This window comes from Nilaparvata lugens, chromosome 11, assembly GCF_014356525.2.
Source record: "Nilaparvata lugens isolate BPH chromosome 11, ASM1435652v1, whole genome shotgun sequence".
NCBI lineage: Eukaryota > Metazoa > Arthropoda > Insecta > Hemiptera > Delphacidae > Nilaparvata > Nilaparvata lugens.
Window position 1 is genome coordinate 5417288 of NC_052514.1, and position 11273 is coordinate 5428560.

Consider the following 11273-nt stretch of genomic DNA (forward strand, 5'->3'; position numbering starts at 1 on the left):
CGGCGCGTATATCTGTACCAAACTTAATACGTCTACACATCATGTGTACTACACATCAATAAAACATTGAGGTACCCTGAGTTTTCGTATCTAAAGCTTTTGGCAGAATTATATCCACAGCGACGACATGAGAATAATTTGCAATTGAACAAAAGCAGTTGCAGAATGCTTCAATGTCTATAGTGCGTTTGTTGTACTAAACATCCATAAGAAATTGAGGTACCCTATGCCACGGAATAAGCATACAATAGTGTTTTCCTCCACCTACTGTCAAAAGTACTTACTTTACTCCCTGAAACATAATACTAAATTGTCACTTTTTCGCTCTCGGTACTAAAAAACAGAAAAACTCCCTAGGGAGTAAAAGTGACTCCATTTAAATAACATGGGAAGCATCTCTATTTTAAAAACGTACATTTGGAATAGGTCAGAAGGTCTAAGCTCAGATGAGGAAGCATATAGAGTAGTCATTAAACCAACTAAATTCAATACCTCAACCAGACATTTGATCGATATATAAAATTTATGTTTGTATGCTGAAATTATTATTACAAACTTCATATCACTATACTAAAAAAATGTATATATTTTTTCTCTTATACCATGTTATTCAAAATATCAGCCAATGAATATTACTTATTAACTAATCAAATTTGAAACGTGAACTTCATCATAGCTGTAGTTTTGGCTGTCATGGTTGTTACAACTTTAGCCGACAGATAGTGCTGTCGGAGGAGAACTGTGATTACAAGCCAGCTGTTTCTGTTTACTTTTTAGATTATGTTCTAACACATTGTTTGGTCACATACGTTTTTAAAAATTATTTTATTAGCAGATTTTATAAAAATGTAGGTGGAGGAAAAATGTTGTGTATATCACGAGTGAAAAATGTTTTTTCTCAATCAGGAGAATTGTTGCCCTCGGCTTCGCCTCGGGCTTCAAACTTTTCCCTCAGGGAGAAAAAACAACACTTTTCACTCTAGATATACAAATAACTATTCTTTCCTCTGTGCCTATGCATATCTATAGCCTTTGGCAGGGTTATATCAACTGGAATAGCGACTAAATAAGAATTATTCGCCATTGAACAAAATCAATTTCAGAAGGTTTCAATATCTATAATACGTTTGTTGTACTATACATCAATAAAACATCGAGGTAACTGTATTCTTCCAACATATAAGCTGATGAATCACCTATGCAACTTGTGTGGTTCTAGAGTAGGAGCTATGCAACCACAGATCTAGAAATTGATAGTAAGATTTTAAAATTGCAGCACGCCAATTTTTTCTGGATTGTATTGCTTCCTTGTTTCTTGCGTCTGATTATTGTTCGAAGTAACGTGTTTGAAATGTGTTTGTGCATCTATAGTGAGGTCCACGTTATAATGGCAGTAGAGAAAGATGGAAGAACAGCGTTGGCGAATCTCGGCCTTGCCACTGCCATTCATTGAGGGTAGCTGATACCGGTATAATTATATCTGATGTAATATTAACTGTTCATTCTTGTTTGAAATAATTATCAATCATAATATTTTATTCGTCAATGAAATATATTTTTCAATGTTCAAAGTCTCCTTCTTCTTTCAAACAGGGATTAGGCTATTGCCTGTTCCAACTCTCATTCAGCTTGTAAATAGAATAAATAGAAAATAATATATGTGGCAATATTCATAGAAACCTCAAAAATAAAACAAGGCAGGATACTAGAATCAAATTCTTCAATACCATCGCTGTACCAACGCTGCTTTACGGAAGTGAGAATTGGATCCACACACGTAGAGTAGACAGCAAGATTCAAGCTGCAGGAATGAGGTTTCTAAGAAGTGTGTTTTGCTGCACTAGAGCAGATAGAATCAGAAATGAGGAGATAAGAAGAGCTTTATCTGTTACACCTTTACATGGAAAAATCATTCTAAACAGAATGAATTGGTGCAGTCATTTGACTGACGTCGGACGTGGGAAGACCGAGGAGAAGATGGGTGACGGAACAGGTTCTTTAACAAACCTAATCCTTGAAGTGAAGAAGAAGAAGAAGAAGAAGAAGAAGAAGAAGAAAATAATAATACATTAATTTATAAATTAATAACATAAATTGAATCTAATTAATAAAATTAATCTATTCTGATAACATCACTATGATCAAATAATTAGTGAATTTTCCTGATTAAAATCAATCAGTGATGGTCTCCCGTTGTTATTTAAGAGATCCTCTCCATATATACCCACCGCACCTTGCACATTTCTGTTACCCACTCTTGCATTCAAATCTCCAGCAATGATCAGGTGATCCATTTTGATTCACTTAGTTCTTCTCTATTTTCTTCTGGAGCATAAACTCCTATTACACATAAGTATCCTCTTTCTATTTTGAATCTCATGACAATAATCCTTTCATTGATGTAAGATTAAGACTCTATTTTATTTTTCCACTTGTCATCTACTAATATGGCCACTCCACCACAAGCTCGCTGATTTTGTCCTACACCGCTGTATGCCATCATATATCCTCCTATATCTTTTGTTCCTTGTAATTTCTTCTTAGTTTCAGTTGAGACAGTGATATAGATTCATTTTTCCTTCAAAATTTCAACTAACTCAATTTCTTTCAAATGTAAACCTCCTCTTATATTCCAAGTTGCTAAATTTAACAAATCCGTTATGAATAATAAATAATTATTGAATTATTTGCCATTAAACAAAATCAATTGCAGAAGGCTTCAATGTCTATAGTGCGTTTGTTGTACTAAACATCAATAAGAAATTGAGGTACCCTATGCATATCTATAGCCTTTGGCAGGGTTATATCAACTGGAATAGCGACTACATAAGAATTATTCGCCATTGAATAAAATCAATTTCAGAGGGCTTCAATATCTATAATACGTTTGTTGTACTATGCATCAATATAACATCGAGGTAACAGTATTTTTCAAATATATATAAGCTAGTACACTCAGGATCTGATGAATCACCTATGCAACTTGTGTGGCTCTAGAGTAGGAGTTATGCAACCACAGATCTAGAAATTGATAGTAAGATTTTAAAATTGCAGCACGCCAATTTTTCTGGATTGTTTTGCTTCCTTGTTTCTTGCGTCTGATTATTGTTCGAAGTATCGTGTTAGGAATGAATTGTGTTTGTGCACCTATAGTGGGTCCACGTTATAATGGCAGTAGAGAAAGATGGAAGAACAGCGTTGCAGATTCTCTGCCTCGCCACTGCCATCTATTGAGGATAGCTGATACCGGTATATATCTGGTATATTAACTGTTCATTCTTGTTTGAAATAATTATCAATCATAATAACGTATGAATCATTTTCATTTCTATGTTATGAAAATGAATAAATAAAATAAAATAAATAAATATTTTAATCGTCAATGAAATATATTTTTCAATGATCAAAGTCTCCTTCTTCTTTCAAACAGGGATTAGGCTATTGCCTGTTCCGACTCACATTCAGCTTATAAAAATAGAAAATGATAATACATTAATTTATAAATTAAAAACATAAATTGAATCTAATTAATAAAATTAATCTATTCTGATAACATCATTATGATCAAATAATTAGTGAATTTTCCTGATTAAAATTAATTATTCTGTTGTAAATTATATCTTTTGCATTGTTGAGAAGCAATCTGGCAACATTGCGGAGCTTGAAAAGGACGGAGCTACCTGCTTTGTCGAAAAAATAGACAAGGATATCATCACTAATGTTTGTCAGATACTGCAATTATAACGTGGACCTCACTTTTGGCCTGAATACTAATGCCATAATCTAAAGGTGCGTACACATATACGCGCTTCCAACCCGCACCGAACACGCTCCGCCCTCATACCGCCCTCGTTCCTCCATCAAGCCGCAGTCACTCCATCCCCGCACCCATCATGAGCGTTACGGAAGATGTTAGATCTTCTCGCGTTCCCCGGTCGAACCACTGTTGCTCCCCGGTCGATCATCAATCGCTCTGCTGGAGTGACGTTCGGTTGCGGAGCAGAGCGAAAGTCTGTACGCACCTTAAGATATTGAAGCATCATTAGTATCAATTTGAGTATTATTATTCTTTTTGTCATAGTCATTCAATTTCAGCTGTTTTAAATCCACGAAATCAAGCCGGTAAACAGCTGATTGTAGAACAAAAATAATAGTATATTTCGCACCTAGGGCCGAAAATGAGACTTTTCCGGCTCGAGATCGGTTTTCAAGTCCGAGGCCGTAGGCCGAGGACTAGAAAAGATTGAGAGCCGGAAAAACATTTTTGCCCATGGTGCGAACGCTATTTTTCGCCACACAGAAAAATAAACAATATATATATGAGAATAATTGTTCATTAAGCACTTCCGAAAGCAAAAGTGGAAGGTCATAGCTCTAGCAAATCTGAGGTAATCTGAATATCAGGAAATTGTCCAATTATTTTTATTTATTATTCTGATTTGTCTAAATAACCTAAAAGATTATGTTAAATTATGTGGGAGGTCGAGTTTATACTTTTTATTCTTTCAAATGACAATAATATTATATTATTATAAATGTTTTAATTATTGAATAATAAACACAAATAATGAAAAGTTTTTTGATCAGTTGTTTTAGCACACTTGAAATTTGGCCAATTTGAATGTCAACGTCAACAATGCTTGTTGTCATCGACCTAGGAAGTTTAGGTTAGAAGTTCTATCCTACTCTGAAAATCGAATTTGAATAGTTTATAATATATATCTTATCTGTATTTCAATCATCCAAATAAAATGATAGTATATTATTGTAGAATACTTTATTCAATTCTAGAAGCTTAAACTGGTTCCGTTTCATAAAATATTTGTAAAAACGTTCAGCACCATGGATATTGCCCAAGTAGTTCCAAAATTATCCACCAGGTTTTGTAATAAATGAAGTACTACTGTATGAGGTTTGAGGTTAGATACTATTATACTCTGAAAATTGAATTTTAATAGTTTATAATATCTTATTTGTATTTCATTCATCCAAATAAAATGGTAGTATCTTATCTTATTTCAAAATACTTTATTCAATTCTAGAAGCATAAACTGATTCCGTTTCATTAACTATTTTGTAAACACGTTCACATCAAATCAGAATCAGCTGACTTCAAGGTTATTTTACAGCCCTAGGGCCGTAAAAATTTTACCGGCCTGGTCAGAAAACAATCACTTTCGGCCCCCATATGACGCACGTAAACCAGCTCATTACATCCAAGTGGGGCGAAAACATATGATTGTCAGCATACTATACTATAATAAAATCATATGTTTTCTTTACAGTCGAGTTTGTTCCCTAGTTCCGAATTGGGAACAGCAAAACTGTTACAAAAAACCGTCTCTTAGCGCTCCAGGTGGAAGTTTTGTCAACTACAATCAAGAAATTCCTCATTCGAAACTATGTTTATAGAATGCATGTAGTAACTTCAGCACAGGCAGGTAATGTTTTCTGTTTCTCAATTATTTTTTCTAGATTATTATGACAAAAAATAGTGTAAGTTACTAGGATGTGAATGTCTTTTGCAGTGCTCGAATGAAACTCCAGTCTCGGCTAACGCCTTGACTAGAAACATCATTCTCGCCTGCAAAAGGTCCCCTCCCGTCCTTGTGACTTAAGATACTATTATACCAAATTTCTAACAAATTACACAAAAATGTTCCAATTAATGGTGATTTGAGTGTGATATTTCTGTTTTTAACCATCAAAATTTGAAATTCTTAGTTTTCGTTATGTTTTTTAGTGATGTCACGTGGTAATTTGAAACCACTAAATATTTTAAAATAAACCAATGAAATATAATAGAACTATAAAATTGGAAAGAAGGTTAGACCTACTCAAAGGATAAATCAATTTGAATCAAGTATTATTAGCGATTAGGAGTAATAGCATTATCAACAACGATAAGAAAACATGTATTATTGTGATTTAAAAATTATGAGAACCCATTGGTAAGATCAAAAAATTATAAAGCGGCATATTTATTATTGGCGGATTGTAAAAAGAAAAAAAAAAAATGCATGAACATTGAGGTTAGAGTTACTTGTTTACATTTTGAAAAGAATTAGTCGATCTTGGATAAATCGATAATTATCAGAACCAATACTGAACGAATCAGCTGATTATTCGATCAACCCATATGACCGGTTGAATCATATAAAATTCACTCATAAAGGATATATTAAGTATACTAAAGGAAGTCGATGTGTAGAATTACAAACAACTATTATTTCTGTATAAATATTTATTATAATCCAAAAAAGCATGATAAATCAAGAGTATACAAAACTCATATAAAAACTAAATTTATTATCTATTAAAATCGTATGTTACGATTTATTTATGAATTCAATTTAAGATAAACACTCCATATATTTGTATAAAAACTTCTTTTATTTAAATTTTTCTATTATAAAGCCGAGGAAGCCCTGATTCCCAAGGCAACCAATTGTATTGAGTCTATTAAATTGAAGGCCAATCAGAGAATAGCTTACAGAATTATTCTAGGAAGAGGCAAATTTTTCGGAAAACCTCCTTCTTCTGGCTTAAGATCCCGACCGGAGAGGATGCACATGGAGTTTAGGTTTTTCTTCTTCCTTTTAAAAATTTTTAATGAACTATTAAGCCAAACCCTTTTTTAAATGTAATGTATGTTTGTTGAATGTTAATTATTGTGAACTCAGTGCTGTCAAGGAGTTCGTAATTGTAAAGATTCCCATAAAAATAGCTTTAATTCGAAAGAAACTTATAAAAATCTGGATCACGCGTTAGCCCAGCAGTGACGAAAAGGAGCCTACCCAATTATTTATTGGAAATAATTAATTCAATCCACGAGAACATCTAGAACTTCAGTCAGTGAGTGATAAGTCAAACCAAACGAGCTCGTTTTTTCTACGTTCAGTGGGGGTAATTAATTAACTAAAAAGCGCTATTCCAATTAATTTAAATTAAAATAAAAAGTCACCACGTGTTGAACAATATCACATAGTTCATAAGAACCTTTTATAAATTTATTTATTATATGTAGGAAGCTTACTTCCATGCACTGCCCGAACTCATATTAAAAGCCCTGAGATCTCATGTTTGAATATTAATTTATTAAATATTAATTTTGTTAATTGACCAAAGTATACCATATCAAACTTATAGACCGAACAGGTTTTTATTTGCAGAATTGCATATTGATTGGAAGTCTAAGTACCAGTATTAAAAATAATATATTTATGAATTTGAAACACACTATTGTGAATTTTAGCAAAGCCTGTGATAATTATTCAGATTTTAGGAATAGATTATTTAAGTGAATTATAGATTTATCGAATATTTTATGCACATCTTTTTTGTGGGAATATATTTTGTGTTTTATGTCAGCATACAAATCGTAGAAATTTATTTTATCCTAGTTCATCTCGTGTTATATAGTTTGAGCTGTTTTGGTACCAACAAATATTTAGCAGCACTTAAAATCATAGAATCAAGTAATATTAACCTTATTCAGAGAACTCAATATTTATCATCCTTTGATGATATTCATTTTATCAGCCAGAACAAGTATATTAAGAAATTATATTAATAAGGTTCTAGTTATATCATATAAGGATCCAGAGAGCTTCAAGAACTGGCGTTGTAAGTTCTAAGGAATTTTGAAAGGGTATATTGGTGAATACTTGTATTCACGACGAGCGTTTTAAGAATCAACTAGAAACAACTATAGTTGGTCCTGATTATTCTCTAGTGGTACATGGTTACTGATAATCAGTCATCAAATATTCTTTTAATTTCCTTACTGGTATTCTTCAAGAACTTCATAGAAGCAGCGGTAAGAATTACCAATCACCGGTCACTGAACCTTATGGTGATTATTTGTATTTATAAAATTCATGTTTCTACCACTGAGCTAGAGCTGAGGTTTGAACCCAGTAATTTTGCGAGCCGGAAGGCCTTAATTTTTTGTGAATTTATTCGCAAAAGAGGGAATTTAGAGACTGCTCTTATAAATATCAGAAACACCGTATCAACTGTGAAGGATTTACAATTCACAACTTCATATAATAGCTTCACAACGTGGGACTCTATCATAAGAGATAACCCCTCAAGGAGCACAACTTCACACAATGGCACCCAACCAGTGGAGCGTGATGGAAAGCTTACCTATTCAATCTTACTACCAATGATTAATGGAATTATTGATAGAACTGAAAACTGCAAGAAGTATAATCTGAAGTTGATTCAACAAGATATATCTGATGATCTATTGTAAGTTTCTGGCTAAAATAATTGAGTCGCTCTTCAAATTAAAATTTTTCAAGCTGCATAAATACAGACAAACTGTATCACACGAGTTTGATAACATAATTCTCATAATAGAGAAAAATTGGATGGAAATTTCCATAAAAGTTATAGTAAAAATTTGATTTTGATCTTTGAATCTAGACATTGTATGCTGACCAGGGCTATAGGTTATTTGAGGCATTATAATACTGTGGTTATTCAGGAGGATAAAACCCTACTTAAAATTTTGAGAACTATATTAGTGTCTACAATCTATCTATGTCAGAAGTCATACCTGTATCACTCGAAGGTCTTTTTGTAATATATGTACATGACACTTGAGACTTTAACACAACACAATTTTATCCAGAATAGGCACTATCACTGAATTCATTTTGATATTTCTGAAATTTGGCAACACACTTGGCACTTTATTCGAAGTAATCCATAATAACGTCACCATGAACCAGTCGCCAGCTAACTCGCAAATTTCCTACTTCAGCGACCACCCCCAAAATTATGTAGCTACAACACCGGCCAATCAACAACCCCAGGACCATGCAGCGGAGACCCCACGAGAGAGAGAAGGAGGCAGCATATGCTCCATCAATTTCGACCCGCAAAACCTGGCCCAATTGTCTTCTACGAAGATCGATAACGTCGGTGATGCGATTAATTCCGATGAGAGTCTGGATGAGGGAGTGAGGGCGTCCAACCCGGTACCGGCGTCTTCGCAGATCGCTCCAAGCGCCGCCGAAGGAATGGAGAGTGCCGCCACCCAATCGCCATCCGATATCGCCAGTCAACCGCCATCCGCAACCACCAATCTAGGAAAAGGCAACACCACATTAAATTCTTCAGTCGGATATACTACAAACCTCATAGCAAACGATCCTATAAATGAATTCAAACTCTTGCTCAGCCAAGCCTTGGAGGGAGTGACTAAAAAAATACAAGAAGATATCAATGAAAACACTAAAGCCATCCAGGATAAAGCGGAGGAAAATACTAAAATCCTACAGGAAGGTATCAAAACTATGGACGAAAAATTTTCTAGCTTCAGGGAGGAAGTGAGAAATATAATAGATACAAAAATAGATACTCAATCTGCAGTTATCAAAAAGCTAGAAATTCGTATAGATGACGTTACCTGTCAAATAAATGAACGGTTGGACAACGTACCAAAGGAAGTTGAAAAACAGGTGGACGTATTGGGTAAGGAGCTGGGCACCGCTATCATGGGAACTGTCATGGGAAAGGTGTTAGAAAATAAGGGCGAGATAGAGTCGAAAGTGGAGGAAAATAATAAGAAAATAATAGAGATAGTCAAGGAACAAAGTAACGTGCAGGCATGTATAGCGAACTTAACGGGGGAGGGGGCGAAATCAAGTGAGAGATACGGCATGTTGGAGAATGCTATAGGCGGACAGCAGTTGAAGCTAACCGGATTGTATGATGGAGTGAATACACATAAGAAAATTATGAATGATAAATGGATCGCAAATGAAGAACGAGTCTCCAGAATAGAAACACGCATGGAAAATATCTCAGTCAGTCGAGTGCAGTATACACCGAATGAAGTAGTAAATGGCACTCAACTTTTTCAAAGTCTTGGAAAATTCGATAATTCCCATCGTCATATGCAACCCAGACCATTCATAGATCAAATAAAAGCTATTCAGGAATTGATACCCACCTCTTGGTTAGTATGGCGCTTCCAACTGTCCAGTCTACTACTCGGCGAGCCGCTGATGTTTTTCCAGAGCCGGATGCGAGATATCAATAGCTTGGAGGACTTCATCTCCCAATTCCTGCAGCAGTATTGGAGTAAACGTAAGCAGATGGACGCACTATCAGAGATTATATCATGCACATATGATAATAGAGGCAGACAATCATATACTGAATTTGTAGCTAAGATGATGTGCAAGAATTCGCAACTAGACGAATCCTTGGCGGATACATCATTAGCAAATATATTAACAAAAAAGCTTCCTTACAATGTTCGCATGACACTAGCAGTATCTTCGATTTCCAGTTGTGAAGAACTGATAGAACATTTACATTCTATCCAATCAGCTACTTCTGAGCCAAACCACTTAAATAATCGAGCAAAAAATTTTAATCAACAAAATAGTCATTTCAGAAAAAATTATAATAGTGAAAATTATATTGCAAACGCTGGAGCAAATGCGCAAAGTGCAAAGTACATTGAAAATAATTCCAGGAACAGATCCCAATATTACAATAGTAAACGGTATCACAAAGAAGCACATTATGACAGCAGACGTCATTGGAAGAGAAACGATAAACAGGATATAAATTTCACAAATCAGGACGATCATAATCAAAATAGCAATAGGCTAAACACATCCTATACAGTGGCATGCACAATAATAACAGACCAACAAAAACCTACAGTAAATCAACCACCAGAACAAATCCACCACCGCACCAGCCCGCCACCAAATAAAGAAGCCAAACATACATCAAAATCAATCTGCAAAAAGCAACCTATATTAAGCCTACTATTTCCCCCCGAGGATCTACCACCAGTAACCAGCCCACCACCGAAAATAACATGCAACATTAACACGGAAATAATTAGAGAATCACCGATAATAAGACCTGAAAATGATACACCGCCTCATGCACTGAACCTATATGCCAGCAAGCAACCCCCCCACAACATACCCGGTTTGAACAGCCACCACCCAAGCATCGTTGGATTCACCCGCGGCACACTAGGTTCAAGGAGCAAACCGCTACCAAAGCAAGCCGAAAGTGTGACCGCAGGACGACGTCGGAGCGAACCCTCCAACACCGGAAGGCCCACCGGAGAAAACAACAAAGAAGGCCCCGGAAGAGAGGTTACCGTCCGCATGCAAATTCAAACACCACAAAAAAGAGGCACAGGAACCAAGCGACCAGGAAAAGAAGGCAACATGCAGGGAGGAATACCGGCACCAGAATGAAGTGGATAAAGATACCAACATGCACCC